The sequence below is a fragment of the Macaca nemestrina genome, chromosome 20 (assembly GCF_043159975.1).
Source record: "Macaca nemestrina isolate mMacNem1 chromosome 20, mMacNem.hap1, whole genome shotgun sequence".
In the NCBI taxonomy this organism is placed as follows: Eukaryota; Metazoa; Chordata; class Mammalia; order Primates; family Cercopithecidae; genus Macaca; species Macaca nemestrina.
Window position 1 is genome coordinate 12,914,905 of NC_092144.1, and position 22,036 is coordinate 12,936,940.

Here is a 22,036-nt window from a genome sequence, read left to right on the forward strand (position 1 = left end):
TGAGAGAAAGAAATGAGAGAGAAAAAAGAAAAGGGGAGAGAAAGAAGAGAAAGAGAAAGACAGGAGAGAGAATGAGAAAAACAAAGAAAGAGAGAGAAAGAAAAGAAAGGAGAAGGAGAAAAAGAAAAGGAAAAGAAAGAAAGTGAAAGAAAAGAGGGGAGAGGAAGAAGAGAGAGAAAGAGAAAAAGAAAGAAAAGAGAGAAGGAGAGAGAGGAAGAGAAAGAAAGAAAGAGAGAGAGAAAGAAGAGAAAGAAAGATAAGAGAAAAAGAAAGAAGAAAGAAAAGAGAAAAAGGATGAAAGGAGAGAGAAAGAAAAGAAAGGAGGAATAAAAGAGAAGAGAGAGAAAGAAAGTAGAGAGAAAAAGGAAAAAGAGAAACAAAGAAAACAAATTAGAAGCTCAACCCCATGCAGAAACATTTTGTAAGTCACTCCAACACCCACAGGTATAAGTAGGTGGTGCACAGGATGAGGCTGCCCCCAGATTGCAAAGAACCAGCTGAAGGAAGGAAGGAGGGAAGAATTATCTCCATTCCATTTCCTCTCACCCTGCTTTAAGCATGCAAAGAAACGAGAACTCTCCCAGCCTCTCCTAAGCAGATCAACTCAGTATCAGCTTAACAAATGCAGGTACTTTCTGGTTTCTTTCCAAATCCTATAATTAATGGAGTTTAATAGATCTATCCTTCATGATGTCTTTAAGCTTCAATTTACTCCTGTGAAACCTCACTCTTAATTGCCCACGATTGTGCATCTGTAAAGTCTTTTGTTGTTTTGCCAAATACTTTCCCATTGCGCTGAAAAAGAAATCTGCTTTCCTTTTATAACCACTTTTGCACGGATGCCATTTTTCTTCCCATTTCACAGAAATAAAACTGAAAACTGATTCAAGAGTGCTCCAGGTACAAGGGTTTATTTCACCCCTCCCCCAAAATATTCTTACTGCACATATAAATTTTTCTTTTTCTTTTTCTTTTTTTTTTTTTTTAAGAGGCAGGGTCTTGCTCTGTCGCCCAGGTGGGAGCACAGTGGCGCCCTCATAACTCACAGCACCCTTGAATTCCTGGGCTCAAGTGATCTTCCCAAGCAGCTGGGACCACAGGCCCGTGCCATCACAGCAGGCTAATTTTTTTAATTTTTAAATTTTTCATAGAGACGGGATCTCCCAGCTGGTCTCAAGCTCCTGACCTCAAATGAGCCTCCTGTCTCGGTCTTCCAAAGCTGTGGGATGGTAAGTGTAAGCCACCGCGCCCGGCCACATCAATATTAAAGAAAGAAAGAATCGGCTGGGCTCGGTGGCTCGGGCCTGTTATCCAGCACTCTGGAGGCCAAGGCGGGCGGATCACTTGAGGTCAGCAATCTGATACCAGTCTGACCAACATGGTGAAACCCCAGCTCTACTAAAAATACAAAGATTAGCCGGGTGTGGTGGTGCACATCTCTAGTTCCAGCTACGCGGGAGGCTGAGTCAGGAGAATCGCTTGAACCTGGGAGGTGGAGGTTGCGGTGAGCGGAGATTGCGCCACTGCACTTCAGCCTGGGCGACAGAGTAGGACTCCTTCTCAGAAAAAAGAGAAAGAATCCAGTTTACAGGTTGGGTGGGCTGTGTAGTACCTACACATTAACTAAAATCCCAGAAACTGGACACAGTGTAAGCACTTTGGTGGCAAAGATTCTGAACAAGCCAGGCTCTGTGGCTCTCACTTGTGGTCCCAGCTACTCAGGAGGCTGAGACGGGGAGAATCAGCCCAGGAGGTCAAGGCTGCAGTGAGCAATGATCACGCTACTGAACTCCAGCCTGGGTGACAGAATGAGGCCCCATCTCTGAAGATTAATTAATTAATTAATTAAGTTCTGAAAGAAGAAGGAGTGTTTCTACCTGGGAAGGTAGGAAGAGAAGCAGGAAGTCAAAACCTAAGGCGCATATCCCAGGTGACATCTTTGGAGACGTGCACGTGCTTATCCCACAGCCTGACATGGGATGCTCAATTTCCCAGTCTCCCCCATCTCATTATAGGCCCCCAAATTCACCCTGATACCCAAGCCAGAAATTGAGTTGTCAATCATGGTTCCTGCTTCCCTTAACTCCGGGCATCAAATCCATCCGCAGGTACCATCGACTCACTTCCAAAATATATCCTGAGAGCTGGGCGTGGGGGCTATGCCTATAATCTCAACACTCTGGAGCCTAAGGCAGGAGCATCTTTTAAGCCAGGAGTTCAAGACCAGCCTGAACAACATAGCGAGACTCTGTGCAAAAAAAAAAAAATTAATTAGCGAAGCGTGGTGGCACGCAATGGCAATGGTAATCCCAGCTACTCAGAAGGCTGAGGCAGGAGGATCACCCGAACTCAGGAAGTTGAGGCTGCAGTGAGCTATTAACAAGCCACTGCACTGCAGCCTGGACGACAAAGTGAAACCCTGTCTCAAAAATAAAAATAAGCCAGGCATGGAGGCTCATGCCTGTAATCCCAGCACTTTGGGAGGCCAAGGCAAGAGGATCACCTGAGGTCAGGAGTTCGAGACCAGCCTGGACTACATGGTGAAACCCCGTCTCTACTAAAAATACAAAACTTAGCCAGGCATGATGCTGGGCACCATAATTTCAGCTACTTGGGAGGCTGAGGCAGGAGAATCACTTTCACCCGTGAGGAGGAGTTTGCAGTGAGCCAAGATTGCATCATTGCACTCCAGCCTGGGTGACAGAGCGAGACTCTGTCTCAAAAAAATAAAAAGTGAAAATAAAAACAAGGCTGAGCGCAGTGGCTCACCCCTGTAATCCCAGCACTTTGGAAGGCCGAGGTGGGCGGATCACCTGAGGTCAAGGGTTCAACACCAGCCTGGCCAACATGGTGGAACCCCGTCTCTACTAAAAACACAAAACTTAGCCGGGCATGGTGGCACGTGCCTGTAACCCCAGCAAGAGGCTGAGACAGGAGAGTTGCTTAAATCCAAGAGGCAGAGGTTGCAGTGAGCCGAGATCGTGCCACTACACTCCAGCCTGAGCAACAGAGACTCTATCTCAAAAAATAATAATAACAATATATAAAAATAAAAATAAAAAATGTCAATCAGCACATTTGCTTTTGCTGGAACACAAGCGGCATCCTCCCAGGCTGCCCCATCCCTGTAACTTTGTCCCCTCCCCTTCTCCCTGTTACCCTTTTAGCCCCAGAATCACTGTCCTCCTCCCTGTATCTGGGCTGTGCCAAGCTCATTCCGCCTTCGCACCTGCTGTTCCCTCTTCCTGGAATGCTTTTCCGCTAGTCTCGGACAGGCCAGCTTCCTGTCTTCATGCAAGGCCGTGATCAGATGCCGGCTTGCAGAACCATCCGCCCAAAGCACCACCGCCAGCAAGTGCTCTCATCACACTCGCCTGTGAGGTCTTCCTTATGGTGTTTGTTGCTCCCTGAGACCAGTACATACATGCGGGCTTCTATAACATCCACCTCCCTGATAGGATCTCAGCTGAATTTGAACAAGGATCTTGGCCTGCCTCATTTGCCATTGAGTCCCCAGTACCTTCACTATTTCTTGCCTGAATGAATGAATAATTTTAGGAATGAGTCTACCCAGGAAAATGTCATTAAGCCCCTTCCAAATCACCACCAGCAGTCTGGGACTTTTCAATTTTATGTATTTATTTTTAATTTTATTATTATTATTGGCCGGGCGCGGTGGCTCACGCCTGTAATCCCAGCACTTTGGGAGGCCGAGGCGGGCGGATCACAAGGTCAGGAGATCGAGACCACGGTGAAACCCCGTCTCTACTAAAAATACAAAAAAAATTAGCCGGGCGCGGTTGTGGGCGCCTGTAGTCCCAGCTACTCGGGAGGCTGAGGCAGGAGAATGGCGTGAACCCGGGAGGCAGAGCTTGCAGTGAGCCGAGATCGCGCCACTGCACTCCAGCCAGGGCGACAGAGCGAGACTCCGTCTCAAAAAAAAAAAAAAAAAAAAATTTTATTATTATTATTATTATTTTATTATTATTGAGACAGAGTCTCACTCTGTCGCCCAGGCTGCAGTGCAGTGGCGTGATCTCAGCTCACTGCAACCTCTGCCTCCTGGGTTCAAGCGATTCTCCTGCCTCAGCCTCCTGAGTAGCTGGGACTACAGGCGCCCACCACCATGCCCAGCTAATTTTTGTATTTTTAGTAGGGATGGGGCTTCACCATGTTGGCCAGACTGGTCTCGATCTCCTGACCTCAGGTGATCCTCCTGCCTCGGCCTGCCAAAGTGCTGGGATTACAGGCGTGAGCCACCGTGCCCAGCCATTTTATTATTATTTTTGAGATAGGGTCTCACTCTGCCACCCAGGCTAGAGTGCAGAGGCATGATCCTACCTCACTGTAGCCTAGAACTCCTGAAATCAATCGATCATCCTACCTCAGCCTCTCGAGTAGCTGGGACCACAGGTGCACACCACTATGCCTAGCTAATTATTTTATTTTATTTTTTGAGAGACGGGGTCTCACTATATTGCCCAGGCTGATTTCTAACTCTTGGCCTCAAATGGTCCTCCCGCCTCAGCCTCCCAGTGTGCTGGGATTACAGGCATGAGCCACCGTGCCCAGCCTGGGATGTTTTTCTAAGTAGGGAAGGGATAAAGTATGCCAGGAAATAAGGCATATTCTGGTCCCACCTCTTCACACAACAATGAACTGTTGGGTTCCAGGAAAATTGCCTAAGCCTCTGAATCTCCGTTTTCTTCTCCACAACGTGGGGATCATGGCAAGTACTTCAAAGAGCCGTTGTCGTGAAGGGTTATTAGGCTCCGCCATGAGAAGTCAGTGCAATGAGCACAGTGCTGGGCCACGGAAAGGGCTAGGTCCACACCTGGTCTAGTGTTAACCTGGGGCAGGTGGGCAGAGCGGGGCATCTGCAGGAAAGGGAGTCAGCCACTCCAGCTACACCACCAAGGATGCTTTGCAGAGCGCTCGTGAGCGGTTCCAACGGAGCCCCAGCTGTCCTATGTGTACACACGAGAAACAAACACATTTCCAGCCAGCGGTCGCTCCCTCCCCAGCTGGGTGCCTGCGCCTGGCACCTGTGGGGACCCCATGACCAAATGTGCTGTTCTCTCTCTCTCTCTCTCTCTCTCTCTCTCTCTCTGTTTGCCTAACCTCAGCACGGAGGAAGTGGCAAAGTGCACGGGCATGGCTTCACCGAGAATCAGCCGGGTTCCACCAACAGACAGCGCCAAAGAGAAGACAATGGAAAAAGTAAATAGAAGAAAATAAACAACCCAAAGCCTGAGGCCACAGAAGGCCTCATTGTTGATGGAATAACAATCATAGCAGCTGTCCGCTATGCCAGGTATCGGTGGTACCCACTACTTTCCCACACCTGAAATGGGGGTTGACCCCACCGATGGCAAGCCTGGACTGGCCTGAATTGCCATGGCAACCGGATGGTAGCTGGAGATGCTCCCGATTCACACAGCCTGGTCCAGGAGCTCTAGGGGAAGAGACAGAGAGGGAGGGACCACAGGGAAGTCTGGGGGTGCTTTCTGTCACCCTCCCATGTGGACAGAAACATTTACATGGCTGTGGCAGTCACCAGGCTTCACCACTCACAAACGAAAGAAGTGGTCACAACTGGTAAAAACGAGTAAAAGATACAGCAGTTAATTTTTGAAAAGTAAAGGAAAAACATTCTCTGAAACTTTGCAGGTTCATCATACATATTGGAAAAGCACGTGATGCTGGAGCCAGGCATTGTGGCGTGCGCCTGTAGTCCTAGCTACCCAGGAGGCTGAGGCCAGAGGACCACTTGAACCCAGGAGATCAAGGCTGCAGTGAGCTATGATTGCACCACTGCACTCTTGCTGGGGTGACAGAGTGAGACCCTGACTCAAAAAAAAAAAAAAAAAAGGAAGGGGAAAGATGCTCCTTGGAAGGGGGTGGGAGCTCAGGAAGCCCCAATATGTCCTTTATCTAAGGAATTCAACATAGAGCCAGGCAGGGGCTGGACTGTAACCTTACAAGCTCTCCTTTTATTCTCTGGAATGGGAAAATGTCTTTTTCCTCCCATCTTGGAGGAAAATTTAAAAACTAAAAATGAGGCCGGGCGCGGTGGCTCAAGCCTGTAATCCCAGCACTTTGGGAGGCCGAGACGGGTGGATCACGAGGTCAGGAGATCGAGACCATCCTGGCGAACACCGTGAAACCCCGTCTCTACTAAAAAATACAAAAAACTAGCCAGGCGAGGTGGCAGGCGCCTGTAGTCCCAGCTACTCGGGAGGCTGAGGCAGAAGAATGGCGTAAACCTGGGAGGCGGAGCTTGCAGTGAGCTGAGATCCGGCCACTGCACTCCAGCCCGGGCTACAGAGCGAGACTCTGTCTCAAAAAAAAAAAAAAAAAAAAAAAAAAAAAAAAAAAAAAAACTAAAAATGAGAGGCCAAGGTGGGAGAATCACTTGAGCCGGGGAAGTTGAGGCTGCAGTGAGCTATGATTGCACCACTGCACTCCAGCCTGGCATACAGAGCGAGGCCCTGTTTCTTAAAAGAAAGTCCAAGAGATGGACTCGAACTGCTATTGCTGGCTCTGAGATGAAGTAGGCCACGAGCCAGGGAATGCAGGCGGCCCCTGGAAGCTGAGAATGACCCCTGCTGACAGCCAGCAAGGAAACAGGACTCCAGTCCTACACAGCATGAAACTGGATTCTGCCAACAACTTAAATGAACAACAAAACAGGACTGGGTACAGTGGCTCACGCCTGTAATCCCAACACTTTGGGAGGCCGAGGTGGGCGGATCACGAGGTCAGGAGATCGAGACCATCCTGGCTAACACGGTGAAACCCCGTCTCTATTAAAAATACAAAAAATTAGCCGTGGTGGCGGGCGCCTGTAGTCCCAGCTACTCGGCAGGCTGAGGCAGGAGAATGGTGTGAACCTGGGAGGCAGAGCTTGCAGTGAGCCGAGATTGTGCCACTGCACTCCAGCCTGGGTGACAGAGTGCGACTCCATCAAAAAAAAAAGAAAAAGAAAAAGAAAACAAGATTCTTCCCTAGAGCCTCTGGAAGGAAGCACAGCCAAGTAACACTTTGATTTCAGTCCAGCCAGGCCTGTTGGATTTCTGACCTACAGAAACTGTGAGATATTAAGTGAGTGGTTTGTTTTGTTTTGTTTTGTTTTTTGTTTTGTTTTGTTTTGTTTGAGATGGAGTCTCACTCTGTCGTCTAGGCTGGAGTGCAGTGGTACGATCATGGCTCACTGCAACCTCCACTTCCTGGGTTCAAGCGATTCTCATGCCTCAGCCTCCGGAGTAGCTGGAAGTACAGGCACCTGCCACCATGCCTGGTTAATTCTGATATTTTTAGTAGAGACAGGGTTTCACCATGTTGGCCAGGCCGGTCTTGAACTCCTGATGTCAGCTGATTCGCCCACCTTGGCCTCCCAAAGTGCTGGGATTACAGGTGTGAGCCACCGCCCCCGGCCCACTGAGTGTGGTTAAGGCATTTATTTTGTGGTAATTTGGAATGGCAGCAATAGAAAAATTAATAGGCAGTTACGTGTAGAATAATTTTTTACAAACATGGAATTTGTGAGATTATATATGTGTATATACATACATACATATATATTAAAAGTCTACAACTTTTTTATACTTAGTAATAGATAACATTCCAAATCAGCTCCTATAGGGATGTTTCTTACCAACATTCCATATCAGTTCCTATAGTTTATTTTTATGTTGCTGTTTTTTGAGATGGGGTCTTGCTATGTCACCCAGGCTGGGGTACAGTGGCACGATCATAGCTCACTGCAGCCTCAACCTCCTAAGCTCAAGCAATCCTACTGCCTCAGCCTCCCGAGTGGCTGAGATTACAGGCACACACCACCATACCCAGTTTCCGATAGTATTTTTCAATGACTCCATCAAATGTATCTGGTCTGGATCTCTGGGTCTTTCTGATTTCTTGCTATTCCCAAGAATGTTGCAGCCAATGTCCTGCATTGTAGACCTTCAGGTTCTGCTACAAGTATGTCTGTAGAATAAATCCCCAGAGGTGGAGTTGCTCTGTCAAAGAGTGTAAGGCTGGGCGAGGTGGCTCACACCTGTAACCCCAGCACTTCGGGGGGTTTGCATTCGAGTGGAATATACACAGGTGTGGAGTCCTGGTTGAGAGCACAGAAGTGTTCCTTTAAAAGCAGCTTAAATACTTTGGGAGGCTGAGGCAGGCAGATCACTTGGGGTCAGGAGTTCAAGACCAGCCTGGCCATCAGGGTGAAACTCCGTCTCTACTAAAAATACAAAATACAAAAATTAGCCAGGTGTGGTGGCAGGCATCTATAATCCCAGCTACTCGAGAGGCCGAAGCACGAGAATCGCTTGAGCCTAGGAGGCAGAGATTACAGTGAGCCGAGACTGCGCCCCTGCATTGCAGCCTGGGCAACAGAACAAGACTGTCTAAAGAAAATTTTTTAATAAATAAAAAAGAAAAGCAGCTTAAAAACACATCTATGTTTGAAATCACATCTCCTCCCCTCCTCTCTCTTGTCCTCTCTCTCTCTCTCTGGCCTTGATCCTCTCTCTTCCACTTGTCATTTGACCCTGCCTTTCTCTGTGTGCTAAAAGCTCCACCAATTAAACATCTTAATCCAGCCCTGGACAAAACCAGGGTTGCTAAGACCCAGGGAAATGGCCTCCCCTCCCAAGTTCTAGGCCACAGAGTGTGAAATTCAGCAGACCGTGGATTCTAACGGCTCCTAAGGAGGCGCCGGGATGAAGATCATCTAAATGTCATTTGTAATCAACCTTCAGATGCATTTGTCACCTTCCGGATGATGTTTTATTTGGCTGAGAGTAAAAGCGATTTCCAGGCCCTGAACAAACACTCTCCATGGTAGGGAGCCAGGTGTGGAGCAACTGATAAGGATCTTCCTAGAATTGAAAACTCAGAACCAGGAAACAACCCAAATGTGCATTGACAGCGGGATGGATAAACAAAAACATGTGGTGCGGCCGGGTGTGGGGGCTCATGCCTGCAATCCCAGCACGTTGGGAGGCCAAGGGGGGTGGATCACCTGAGGTCAGGAGTTTGAGACCAGCCTGACCAACATGGAGAAACCCCATCTCTACTAAAAACACAAAAATTAGCCAGGCATGGTGGTGCACACCTATAATCCTAGCTACTCGGGAGGCCAAGGCAGGAGAATCGCTTGAACCCGGGAGGCGGAGGTTGCAGTGAGCCAAGATCGCACCATTGCACTCCAGCCTGGGGGACAAAAGCGAGACTTCATCTCAAAAAAAAAAAAAAAATGATGTGGGTGGTGCATGATCACTTGAGGTCAGAAGTTCGAGACCAGTCTGGCCAATGTGTGAAACCCCATCTCTACTAAAAACACAAAAATTAGCCGGGCATGGTGGCACATGCCTGTAATCTCAGCTACTCAGGAGGCTGAGCCAGGAGAATCGCTTGAACCTGGGAGGTGGAGGTTGCAGTGAGCCAAGATCGTGCCATTGCACTCCAGCCTGGGTGACAGAGCGAGACTGTCTCAAAAAAAAAAAAAGAGTAAGTGAATACAGGTATCAATAAGTGGTTATAGGCACCAATAATTGAATATAAATACCAATAAGTAGATACAGGCATCAATAAGTGGATATTAGCACCGGTAAGTGAATATAGGCATGAATCAATAGATGTAGGCACGGCCAGGTGCGGTGACTTATACCTGTAATCCCAGCACTTTAGGAGGCTGAGGCAGGCGGATTGCTTGAGCTCAGGAGTTTGAGACCAGCTCGGGCAATATGGTGGAACTCCATCTCTACTAAAAATGCAAACAAAAAAAATTAGCCAGGTATGGTGACACACACCTGTAGTCCCAGCTACTTAGGAGGCTGAGGCAGGAGAATCACTTGAACCCAGGAGGTGGAGGTTGCAGTGAGCAGGGATCACACCACTGCACTGCAACCTGGGTGATACAGCGAGACTGTGTCTCAAAAAAAACAAAAAAAAAGATGTAAGCCCCAATAAGTAGATATAGACACCAATAAATGGATATAGGCACCAATAAATGGACATAGGCACCAATAAGTAGATGTAGACACCAATAAGTAGGCATAAGCATCAATAAGTAGCTACAGACATCAATAAGTGGATATAGGCATAGTAAATAGATACAGGCATCAATAAGTAGATATAGGCATCAATAAGTGGTTAGAAACATCAGTAAGTAGCTACAGGCACCAATAAGAGGATATAAATATCAATAAATGGATATAGGCACCAATACATGGATACAGGAACCAATAAGTAGACATAGGTACCAACAAATAGATATAGGCCTTAATAAATAAACATAGGCACCAGTAACTAGATATAGGCATGAATAAGTGGATACAGGCCTCAATAAATAGGCATAAGCATCAATAAGTAGTCGCAGGCACCAATAAGTAGATATAGACATCAATAAGTGAATATAGGCATCAATAAGTGGATATAGGCACCAATAAGTAGATATAGACATCAATAAGTGGATATAGGCATCAACAAGTGAATATAGGCATCAATAAGTGGATATACGCATCAATACATGGATATAGGCATCAACAAGTGAATATGGGCATCAATAAGTAGATACAGGCATCAATAAGTGGATATAGGCATCAATAAGTGGATATAGGCACCAATAAGTAGATAGAGGCCTCAATAAATAGACATAGGCATCAGTAACTAGATATAGGCATGAATAAGTGGATATAGGGCTCAATAAGTAGGCATAAGCATCAATAAGTAGCCGCAGGCACCAATAAGTAGATATAGGCATCAATAAGCAGACGTAGCATCAGTAACTGAATATAGGCACCAATAGGTGGGTATAGGTATCAATAAGTAGCTACAGGCCCAATAAGAGGATATAGACATCAATAGATGGATATAGCCGCCAATAAGTGGATATAGGCATCAATAGGTAGATATAGGCATCGATAAATGGATATAGGCACCAACAAGTAGAGATAGCATCAATAGTTAGATACAAGAGTTTTTATGCTCATTCTGGCTACAACCCAGAGCTTCCCCATCTCGCGCAGGGTGGAACCCCTCCCGCCCCAACTTTGCATAGACAAGCAACCAGCAAGATGAAAGAAAAAGTAAAGCTGGGGCCAAGGAGAGCTCTCATCACTTGGGGCAAAACTCCAGAACTGCCCCACATACATGAGAACAGAGCTAAATAAAATGCCAGGCCAGATGGCCAAGGTTGAACGGAAGCTGAGACCAGCAAGCCAGCATAGCCCCGAGTGTGGCTGGAAGTGTTCATTCCCTGGTGAGAATAAACCATGTCACAGCTGGTCTCGTGTTCCACCCACTTTCTTCTTCACCAGCTGGACGGTGTGATCACGGTGCGGTGAGACAAACACGTACCCTCCCACTGAGATGAACAGATCGCCCAGGATTGCTGGATGGTTGCGCAGCCCCAGGACACTGAGTGAGGTTGCAGGACGGTGGAAGGAGGGGAGGAGATCCCCGGGGGTGCAGGCTGTTGGGCTGAATCTCAGGCTGAATTCTTCCTCCCAACTTCACTTCGTGGCTCTGTTGTCCTCCCCATCACTCATGCATCCATTCGTCATTCATTCATTCATCTGGCAATATTTATTGAGCACCTACTGTATGCCAGGCACTGCTCTCAACACTGGGGACTAAGGCATGAATAACAGAGACAAAAGTCCCTCCTGGAGCTGGCGTTCTAATGAAGGAGATGGACAAGAAAGAGGAAAAACTCATGACATAGACAGAACGTCAGACAGAGAAAAGAAAACGGTAGAGGAGGAGGGGGAAGGGGAAGCTGACTGTCATTTAGGTAAAGTGGCCAGAATGGCCTCACTGAGAAAGAAATATTTAGTAAAGACCTGAAGGGAGGTGAGGATGAGGGAGGATGCAGGAGGGTGTCTGTGGGAAGAGCATTCCACGGCAGAGGAAAAGGCCTCTGCAAAGGCACTGTGGCTGACCGTGTGACTGATGTGTTCAAGGGACGGTGCAGAGGCCAGTGTGGCTGGAGCACAGTGAGTGAGGGGGCAGGAGGTGAGGGCAGGGAGGTGAGGGGCACAGATGGTGCAGGGTCTTGTGGGCCATAGGGAGAACTCTGGCTTTTGCTCTGCGGGAGGTGGGAGCCATGGAAGGCTCTAAGGAGATGAGGGATGTGGCCTGACTCAGGTATTCACGGGAGCCCTCTGGAGGTCACATTTGCAAGAAACCCCAAATGCAGTGGAATCGATCACCCCAGATATTGTGGGGTTCCTTCCTTCTCTCTTTCCTTCACTTCCACATTCTACTCATCATCAGAGCTGGTGATGTCCTCTTGTCCTTCCCCTCCCATTTGCTGTAGGCCACACTCATCCCTCCCTGAATCTTGTCTCCTCCAGTTCATCATAAACAATCAGCTCATCCATTAGCCAGTCAGTCCCCTAAAGACTCCCCACAGCCAGTTGAATAAAGTGTGAGTCCTCGCCAGGCGTGGTGGCTCACGCCTGTAATTCCAGCACTCTGGGAGGCCAAGGCAGGTGGATCGTTTGAGGTCAAGAGTTCGAGATCAGCCTGACCAACATGGTGAAACCCCATCTCTACTAAAAATACAAAATTAGCTGGGTGTGGTGGTGGACGCCTGTAATCCCAGCTACTTGGGAGGCAGAGGCAGGAGAATCGCTTGAACCCGGGAGGCAGAGGTTGCGGTGAGCCAAGATCGCACCATTGCACTCTAGCCTGGGCGACAAGAGCGAAACTTCATCTCAAAAAAAAAAAAAAAAACCAAAAGCAAGCAAACAAACAAAAAGTCAACAACAACAACATAAAAGCAATCAGCTCATCCATCAGTCAATCCCGTAAAGACTCTCTCCACAGCCAGCTGAATAAAGTGTGAGTCCTTTCACCAGCCCCGTATATGTGCCACGATGTGGCCCCAGAATTCCTTCCACCCTCACTTCCCACTACATGAAGCTGATGCTCTGAGACAATCCTGACCACAGCCCTGACTTTCACCACCCTGAATACCCTTCCCTCTCCCCATCCCAAGGTCCAGCTTAAAAGACATTTCTGCTTCACAAGCCTCTTCTAGAAAATCCTACCAGTGCCCACACTTCCTGTCTGCCCATGGCTCCCTGCCCCTAGCACCTGCTGCTCCCGACCCGCGGTTCCTCTGGCTGCAAGAGTGAGGCCCATCTGCAGGGGACAGACAGGTCACAGGTGCTACCCCTGGAATATTCCTCAACCAATGGTTGCTGCCAGGAGTTGGTAGAGAAATATCCCCGTCTTTGCAACCAGCCTGCTTGGGCTCGGATTCGGGATCAGTCACCTCCTGCTGTGTGACCTTGGGTAAATCACTTCACCTCTCTGGGCCAGTTTCCTCATCTGTAAAATGGGGACAATAAAAGCACATCCTTCACAGTGTCATTGTGAGGATGAAATAATTAATTCTCTGCAGCATGTCCAGGACAGTGTCCCACACATGTAAGCCCCAATATGAGCGTTTGCTATTGTTATTACTGTGTTTACGATGATAGTTTCATTCTCTGCTGAATCCTCTAAGCCTAGCACAGTGCCTGGCCAACAGTAAGAACTCAATAAAAAATTGCTGAAAGGCAGATTGCCAGGTGCGGTGGCTCACCTCTGTAATCCCAGCAATTTGGGAGGCTCAGGCGAGAGGATTGTTTGAGGCCAGGAGTTTAAGACCAGCCTGGGCGACATAGGGAGACCCCCCTATCTCAACAAAAATATAATAATAAATTAGCCAGGCGCAGTGGTGCACACCTGTAGTCTCAGCTACGAGGAGGACCGAAGTAGAAGGTTCACTTGAGCCCTGGAAGTTGAGGCTGCAGTGAGCTATGATCAAGCCATTGCATTCTAACCTAGGTGACAGAGCAAAACAAAGAAAAGAGAGAGACACAGAGAGAGAGAAGGAAGGAGGGAAGAAAAAAGATGGAAGAAAGAGAGAGAGGAAGGAAGGCGGGAAGGAAGGAAGGAAGGGAGGGAGGGAGGGAGGAAGAAAGGGAAAGAGAAAAAGAAGGAAGGAAGGAAGGAAGAAAGGAAGGAAGGAAGGAAGGAAGGAAGGAAGGAAGGAAGGAAGGAAGGAAGGGAGGGAGGGAGGGAGGGAGGGAGGGAGGGAGGGAGGGAGGGAGGAAGGGAAAGAAAGGGAGAGAGAGAAAAAGAAAGAGAGAGGGAGGGAGGGAGGGAGGGAAGAAAGGAAGGAAGGAAGGAGGGAAAAGGGAGAGAGGGAGGGAAGGAAGGAAGGAAAAGGGAGAGAAGGAAGGAAGGAAAGAAGAAGGAAAAGGGAGAGAGGGAAGGAAGGAAGGAAGGAAGGAAGGAAGGAAGGAAGGAAGGAAGGAAGGAAGGGAGGGAGGGAGGGAGGGAAGGAGGGAGGGAGGAAGGGAAGGAGGGAGGGAGGAAGGGAAAGAAGAAAGAAAGAAAGAGAGAGAGAGAGAAGGAAGGAAGAAAGGAAAGAAAGAGAAAGAAAGAAGGAAAGAAAGAAAGAAAAAGAGAGAAAGAGAGAGGGAGGGAGGAAAGGAAGGAAGGAAGGAAAAGGGAGAGAGGGACAGAAGGAAGGAAAAGGGAGAGAAGGAAGGAAGGAAGGAAGAAGGAAAAGGGAGAGAAGGAGGGAAGGAAGGAAGGAAGGAAAAGGGAGAGAAGGAAGGAAGGAAGAAGGAAAAGGGAGAGAAAGAAGGAAGGAAGAAGGAAAAGGGAGAGAGGGAAGGTAGGAAGGAAGGAAGGAAAAGGGAGAGAGGGAGGGAAGGAAGGAAGGAAGGAAGGAAGGAAGGAAGGAAGGAAGGAAGGAAGGAAAAGGGAGAGAAAGAAGGAAGGAAGAAGGAAAAGGGAGAGAGGGAAGGAAGGAAGGAAAAGGGAGAGAAGGAAGGAAGGAAGAAGGAAAAGGGAGAGAGGGAAGGAAGGAAGGAAGGAAGGAAGGAAGGAAGGAAGGAAGGAAGGAAGGAAGGAAGGAAGGAAGGAAAGAAAATGGGTGGATCAATTATTCCTCTTGTCCAAGCAGGGCAAAACCAGTGGCATCAGGTCAATACTGAAACTGAACCAAATACCTGGACACTTAACACCATGTGTTATCCCCTGTCCGTCCTCTCTCTCTCTCTCTCTCTCTCTCTCTCACAAACTTGCTTGACTTCATCAGCACTGGAGAGCTAAAAGGAAACAGTACAGAGTACCAGGAAAAAAATAAAACTTCTCCCACGGGGACTGTATTTCTCTAATGTATCTCCCACAAACTAAACCATGCATCTGTTCTCTTAAGTCATTCTTGGGCAGGAGTGGGTGGGTAATGTTGCTTATATTCTATCTCCTTGAATTTTTTTCCTGATTAGGTATTCTTGACTCCTCAATATTGAGCAACTGGTAGGTGTTTCACCATCTCCCTCTTTTATCCCGCCTCTTTGGCGAGACAGTGTCTGTGTGTGTCATCAACATATTAACATGTTAAAGCAATAATTCATTACGGAGGTCATTTTCTGGGTTTGTTTTTTTTTTTAGATACAGTGTCTTGCTCTGTTGCCCAGGCTGGGATGCAGTGACATGATCAGAACTCCCTGCAACCTCTAACTCCTGGGCTTAAGTGATCCTCCCACCTCAGCCTCCCGAGAGTTGGGACCACAGGCATCGGCCACCGTGCTTGGCTAATTTTAAAATGTTTTATAGAAACGAGATCTTGCTCTGTTGCCCAGGCTGGTTTTAAACTCCTGAACTCAAGCAATCCTCCCACCTTGGCCTCCCAAAGCTCTGGGATTACAGGCGTGAACCACTGCGCCCAGCCTGCAGTGGTCATTTTGAATTCTGATTTGCTTTGTTTGTTCAACAAATATTTATTAACTACCAACTGTGTACCACTGCGATCCAATTATCATTCACCTTCGGATCATAAGACTCTAGAGAAATCACCTAAAAACTGCCTCCCAGCCAGGCACTATAACTCAGCCTGTAATCCCAGCACTTTGGGAGGCCAAGGCAGGCAGATCACCTGAGGTCAGGAGTTCGAGACCAGCCTGGCCAACATGATGAAACCCCATCTCTACCAAAAATATAAAAAATTAGCTGGGTGTGGTGGCACGCACCCTGTAATCCCAGCTACTCAGGAGGCTGAGGCAGGAGAATCACTTGAACTCGGGAGGCGGAGGTTGCAGTGAGCCGAGATTGTGCCACTGTACTCCAGCCTGGGCAACAGACTGAGACTCTGTCTCAAAAACAAAACAAAACAAAGCAAAAACAAAATCTGCGTCCCCTTGGCGGGGTCAAAAGAAAATGTAGTGATGCTTTCGCTGGAGAAAAAAAATAACTGGACACCAAAATTTGTAGTCCCTTTGGGGAAAAGAAAGTGAGTAGCCCTTGAGTTGAGTCCTGAAAAAAGATGTTTAAAGATGGTGTCTGCCTACCATCTTCAAGATTTTGGTGTTGTTCGCCAAGAATTCATGTATGAGTTAGTAGGGTCCATAATATGGTTATGTTACTTATATCTGACCAGGACGATTTCATGGAGGGTAAGACAAGTGGTAGAGGAGAAGAAAGAAGTGTGAATTTAAAAAGAAATCAGAGGCCAGGTGTGGTGGCTCATGCCTATAATTCCAGCACTTGGGGACGCTGAGGCAGGTGGATCACTTGAGGTCAGGAGTTCGAGACCATCCTGGCCAACGTGGTGAATCCCCGACTCTACTAAAAACACAAAAATTTGCCAGGTGTGGTGGTGTGTGCCTTTAGTTCCAGCTACTTGGGAGGCTGAGGTAGGAGAATTGCTTGAACCCAGGAAGCAGAGGTTGCAGTGAGCCGAGATGGCACCACTGCACTCCAGTCTGGGTGACAGAGCAAGACTCTGTCTCAAAAATAAAATAAAATAAAATAAAATAAAATAAATCAGAAGTGAAAGAAGTCAGACCCACAGTCTGAAAGAAGTCAGACCCACCTATTGTATGATTCATTTATATGAAATATGAAGAACAGAAAAAAGTCTATAGAGAGAGAAAGTAGATTAGTGGTCACTGAGGGGCCGCAGAAGACGGAAATGTGGAGTGACTTCGAATGGGGACAGGGTTTCCCTTTGGGGTGATGAAAAATTTCTGGAACTAGATAGAGGTGGTGGTACAACATTGTGAACGAAGTACATTGCCGTTTAATTGTTTGCTTTAAAATGGTTAAAATGAAGGCCAGGCACAGCAGCTCACTCCTGCAATCCCAGCACTTTGGGAGGCTCTTGCGAGTAGATCACTTGAGCCCAGGAGCTCAAGACCAACCTGGGCAACATGGCGAAACCGCATCTCTACAAAAATATACAAACAATTAGCTGGGCGTGGTGGTGCACGCCTGTGGTACCAGCTACTTGGAAAGCTGAAGCAGGAGAACGGCTTGAACCCAGGAGGTGGAGGTTGCGGTGAGCCGGGATTGTACCACTGCACTCCAGCCTGGGCGACAGAGTGAGACTCTGTCTCAAAATAAATAAATAAGTAAATAATAAAAAGAAATTAAACACGGCCGGGCGCGGTGGCTCAAGCCTGTAATCCCAGCACTTTGGGAGGCCGAGACGGGTGGATCACGAGGTCAGGAGATCGAGACCATCCTGGCGAACACAGTGAAACCCCGTCTCTACTAAAACTACAAAAAAAACTAGCCGGGCGAGGTGGTGGGCGCCTGTAGTCCCGGCTACTTGGGAGGCTGAGGCAGGAGAATGGCGGGAACCCGGGAGGCGGAGCTTGCAGTGAGCTGAGATCCGGCCACTGCACTCCAGCCTGGGCGACAGAGCGAGACTCCGTCTCAAAAAAAAAAAAAAAAAAAAAAAAAAAGAAATCAAACACACGCTCTGGAGAGTAATTTGAAAGTAGCCAACATTTAGTGAGCACATACTAGGTGCCTGGCACTGGGTATCACCTGGCTGGGCCTCCCAGCAATGCTAAGACACAGATGCCATTGTCATCCTTGCTGTCAGCAGGGGACACTGAGGCACAGAGGGCTGACTGGCTTCCCTGGGTCACACACCAATGAGTGTGCGCCCTCCGGGGCTTCTCAGATGCTGACTGGCTCATGACTCATCCAGCCTCAAGTTCAAACGCAGATTCTAACTCAGCAGGGCTGAGTGGAGCCCCAGACTGGCCAAGACCTGCACTTTTTTTTTTTTTTTTTTTTTTTTTTGAGACAGAATCTCGCTCTGTGACCCAGTCTGGAGTGCAGTGGCGCAATCTCGGCTCACTGCAACCTCTGCCTCCTGGGTTCAAGCAATTCTCCTGCCTCAGTCTCCCAGGTAGCTGGGATTACAGGCGTCTGCCACTGTGCCTGGCTAATTTTTGTATTTTTAGTAGAGACGGGGTTTCACTATGTTGGCCAGGCTGGTCTTGAACTCCTGACCTCAGGTGATCCACCCACCTTGGCCTCCAAAAGTACTGGGATTACAGGCGTGAGCCACCTCACCCTGCCAAGACCAGCACTTTGAGGGGAGGATCTCTTCCCCGGAGGCTAAGTCAGTCCTCCCTCATCCATTGGACAAACTTGGCCTTGCCTGAGGGGGTCGGAAAATGCTTACCCAGAGCTATCGCCTGTCTGTCACTGTGGAGACAGCTAGGGTTGAAAGATCCTGGAATAGAAGCTCCCGCATTTGCCCTGGGACCAGACGGTCCTCTGGTCCTATACACTAACATTTTAGATAATAATAATAAATGAAACCCTCGCCAGAGCTTTTGATGTCCACGAGTTTTACAGCTCATTTGCCCAGTAATTTCACTCAGTGTCAAATCCACTGTCTCCCTCCCGACCCCTGTAATGATCTTCTGTTTTCTCTTAGGGGAGGCTGCATTGAATTGAACCCATCTTACGTGGAGGGAAAGTGGCATTTGCGCCTAGTGACATTTTTTTTTTTTTTTTTTTTTTGAGATGGAGTCTCACTCTGTCACCCAGGCTGGAGTGCAGTGGCACGATCTCGGCTCACTGCCACCTCCGCCTCCCGGGTTCAAGTAATTCTCCTGCCTCAGCCTCCTGAGTAGCTGGGACTGCAGGTGCCCGCCACCGCTCCCGGCTAATGTTTTGTATTTTTAGTAGAGACAGGGTTTCACCGTGTTAGCCAGGATGGTCTCGATCTCCTGACCTCAAGTGATCCGCCCGCCTCGGCCTCCCAAAGTGTTGGGATTACGGGCATGAGTCACCGCGCCTGGCCACCAAGTGACATCTTGATACATCTCCTGAGATCTCTGTGTCTTGGAGGAAAACGGAGTATCCACACAGGGATAAACTCAGCCTCTTAGACTTCTGGAGTTGGGGGGACTTCCTGCAGCCTAGTACTGGGGTGTTGACGGGGGACTAGGGGTCACATGGGTAAGGAGAGGTCGAGGTCAGCTATAGGCACCTGAGATCCCTGCAAGCAACCGAAGGCTATCCCCGAAAGAGCAGGTGCGGGATATGGTGAGGCTGCCCTAGAGTCACTGTCCCTGAACAGGCCAGGAGCCCTGAGCTGGGGATACCTACAGAATATTCCTCCATAGCACCTAGGGCTTTGGGGAGAAGGAGAGATAGAAGCTTCCTTCTTGTTGGTTCAGCCTCTGGGAAGGTGCTCTGACCTCCTGTTGACATTCTAAATTGGCCCTTCTCCTGGGTCAACCTCTCAGGAGCCTCTAAGGAAGGAGCCTGGAGCAATCGACATGCCCCGCCATCCTTGCCCTGCCTTCCCCAGCAGCATCTGTTGTATGAAGCTGTTAGGTTCAAAGGAAGGAGAGGGGAGAAGAGGAATTCTGCCAGTTTTTCCCACTTCTTGAGAAACAAAAGCCACCCAGAGAGACAACTCGGTCCAAAAGTAAAGAAAAGAGGGGGAGGGGCAAGAGGGATGGCTTAGAGGGGGTGTCCAGCTCTTTCTCTGCTTTTCCTTCCAGTGGGGCAAGGGAGGGAAGAATATTAAATATTAAAAGGAAGAAGTGGTTTCCTAAGACGATGTAATTATTTTCAACAGCCTAAACTCCATCTGCCATTTATCTCTCTTTTCCCAACACATTTGCGCTGCGTTGATCACGGCAAACAAGGCCCAGGCATGCGGGCGTCGGGAACTTTTATTCGGGGTCCCCAAAGCCATGGGCAATTGGGGGGTTGGGGGCGGCGAGGGGATATTGCATAATTCTAAATGTTGTCACTTGTTCAAAGCAGCACGAGACTTAAAATGTGGACTTGAATTGGGGGGGGTGGGGGAGATATTAAAAAGTAGAATTTGACTTAGGTCAGAAATTCTCATTCTTGGGAAAACGTCACACGTTCAGGGCAGATGGCAAAGACGTTGGTTGCTGGGAGGGGGGTTGCCAAGGGCAATTGAATGAAAATGGATTTTTAAGAAAGAAACAGGAATACGCTGGAAATGAAGAGTCTGCCCCCCTTCTTCCCAGCAAGAGAAACTGTTCAGAAACGGGAAGAGGTTCTCAAGACAGAAGCAAGTGAAATTCAGAAATAAGCTGCCCACCCGCCAAGAAAAACTCTTCATAGAGGGAGCAGGGGAAGATCTTTGTATTTCTACCTTTGCAGATGGAGGTAATTTGCAGCAAGGAAAGAAAACCTAAACTGCCTACAGGACTTTGCCTCCAGCGTCCCCCACTCTCAGAAGCCCCACTCACCTGTCTCGCATCAGCGCTGGGGCTCAGGCGACGCGGCTAGTGGTCAGCACTGCGAGTCCTCCAGGGGTCCAGAGGGTCCCACCTCGTCAGCACCCAGGGGTCTGAGCCATCTGAAGTCCATGCATCCATGGCCCATCCAGTGGAAAGAAGAAGGGTGGCCCAGAGAGAGGAGGGAGGAAAGTGGGTGCCAAGAAAAGCAGTTCTCTGAGCAGAGGGCTCCCCACAAAAGCAGACACTGAACGGGGATGCTGTACCAGCTGCCAAAGGGAAAAAAAAAAAAAAAAAAAAAAAAGGAGGAGGAGGAGGTTTCCCTGATGCTGGGAGGAGGGAAAGGAAGACCGATCGTTCTCAGCTCCTGATCGTTTTAGCGAAGTGCTACATGGGGACCCAGCCTGGAGAGATCAATCCAAGCAGAAGCTGGAGCAAGCCAGCCCACTGCTCCTCAGGGGGAACAACAATTTACGATTTCTTACTCTCTTCTTTACACCCCTTAACACTGCACCGTGACCTCCCAGCACAGGGCAGAACTGTCGTCTCAGAAAGGAGCCTTCTTTTTTCTTCCCCCCCCCCCCCCCCCCCGCCCCGTTCAGGCTTCCCTTAAAGAGCAGAGGAACGGTGTTAAGAAGAGAATTCTCTCTCTTGCACTGGTTCCTGTCGGGGGTCCGGGGAGGGGGCGTGTAGAACAGGCAGCAGGCAGCAGGGATATGGAATCGTGTTATAATTTAACCATCTCCACTCCGCCACATTGCAACCTAAATTATTTATGCGCTTAGAAAAATGATAATTAGAGGACAGCTGCTAGCCTCCTCTCTGAGTCTGTCGTGTTCGTTCTGGAAACAGCTTCCCCGTAGCTGATCTCCTCCCTTAGGCAGAGGGGTTGTATTGTTAAAAAAGAAAGGCAGGGAAAAGGGAAGTTGAGTCTTTTCATGCAAAACAGCGATCGATTGCAACTTGGTAAGTTTGTTTGCAATCTGTGTAGACTTATGCTCCCAAAACTAGGGTAATCCCGTGTCTCTTTTCAAAGGGGCCTCCTGTTAAAGATGGGGGTTGTGTTTTTCCTATAAGCAGCATCAAGGGGCCAGGTGCGGTGGCTCATGCCTGTAATCCCAGCACTTTGGGAGGCTGAGGTGGGTGGATCACCTGAGGTCAGGAGTTTGAGACAAGCCGGACCAACGTGGATTAACCCCGTCTCTACTAAAAATACAAAAATTAGCCGGGTATGGTGGTGCATGCCTGTAATCCCAGCTACTCAGGAGGCTGAGGCAGGAGAATCGCTTGAACCCGGGAGGCGGAGGTTGCAGTGAGCTGAGATTGTGCCACTGCACTCCAGCCTGGGCAACAAGAGAGAAACTCTCATTAAAAAAAGAAGCAGCAGCATCAAGGGTACAGAGAGTCTCTGTATTTTTCCCAAAGCTGAGCCAAAATGGGGAGAATCTACCTCATTAAGAACAAAGCAGCATTTAGACAGATGGGGAAAA

The 22,036-nt window shown here is 48.5% G+C and overlaps 1 protein-coding gene across 9 annotated transcripts in view; it reads right to left on the reverse strand.

The window, feature by feature from the left end:
- LOC105499905 (calcium voltage-gated channel subunit alpha1 A) overlaps window positions 1-20,792 on the reverse strand; it is a 433,831-nt gene extending 413,039 nt beyond the window's left edge. For 6 of the 9 annotated variants that reach the window (XM_071087269.1, XM_071087268.1, XM_071087271.1 and 3 more), the window contains exon 1: window positions 20,559-20,792. The gene's annotated coding sequence lies outside the window, so the exon portion shown is untranslated. The remainder of the gene's footprint in view (window positions 1-20,558) is intronic. The other 3 variants (XM_071087274.1, XM_071087275.1, XM_071087272.1) reach the window with 2 other exon arrangements.
- Between the last annotated feature and the right edge of the window lie 1,244 nt (window positions 20,793-22,036).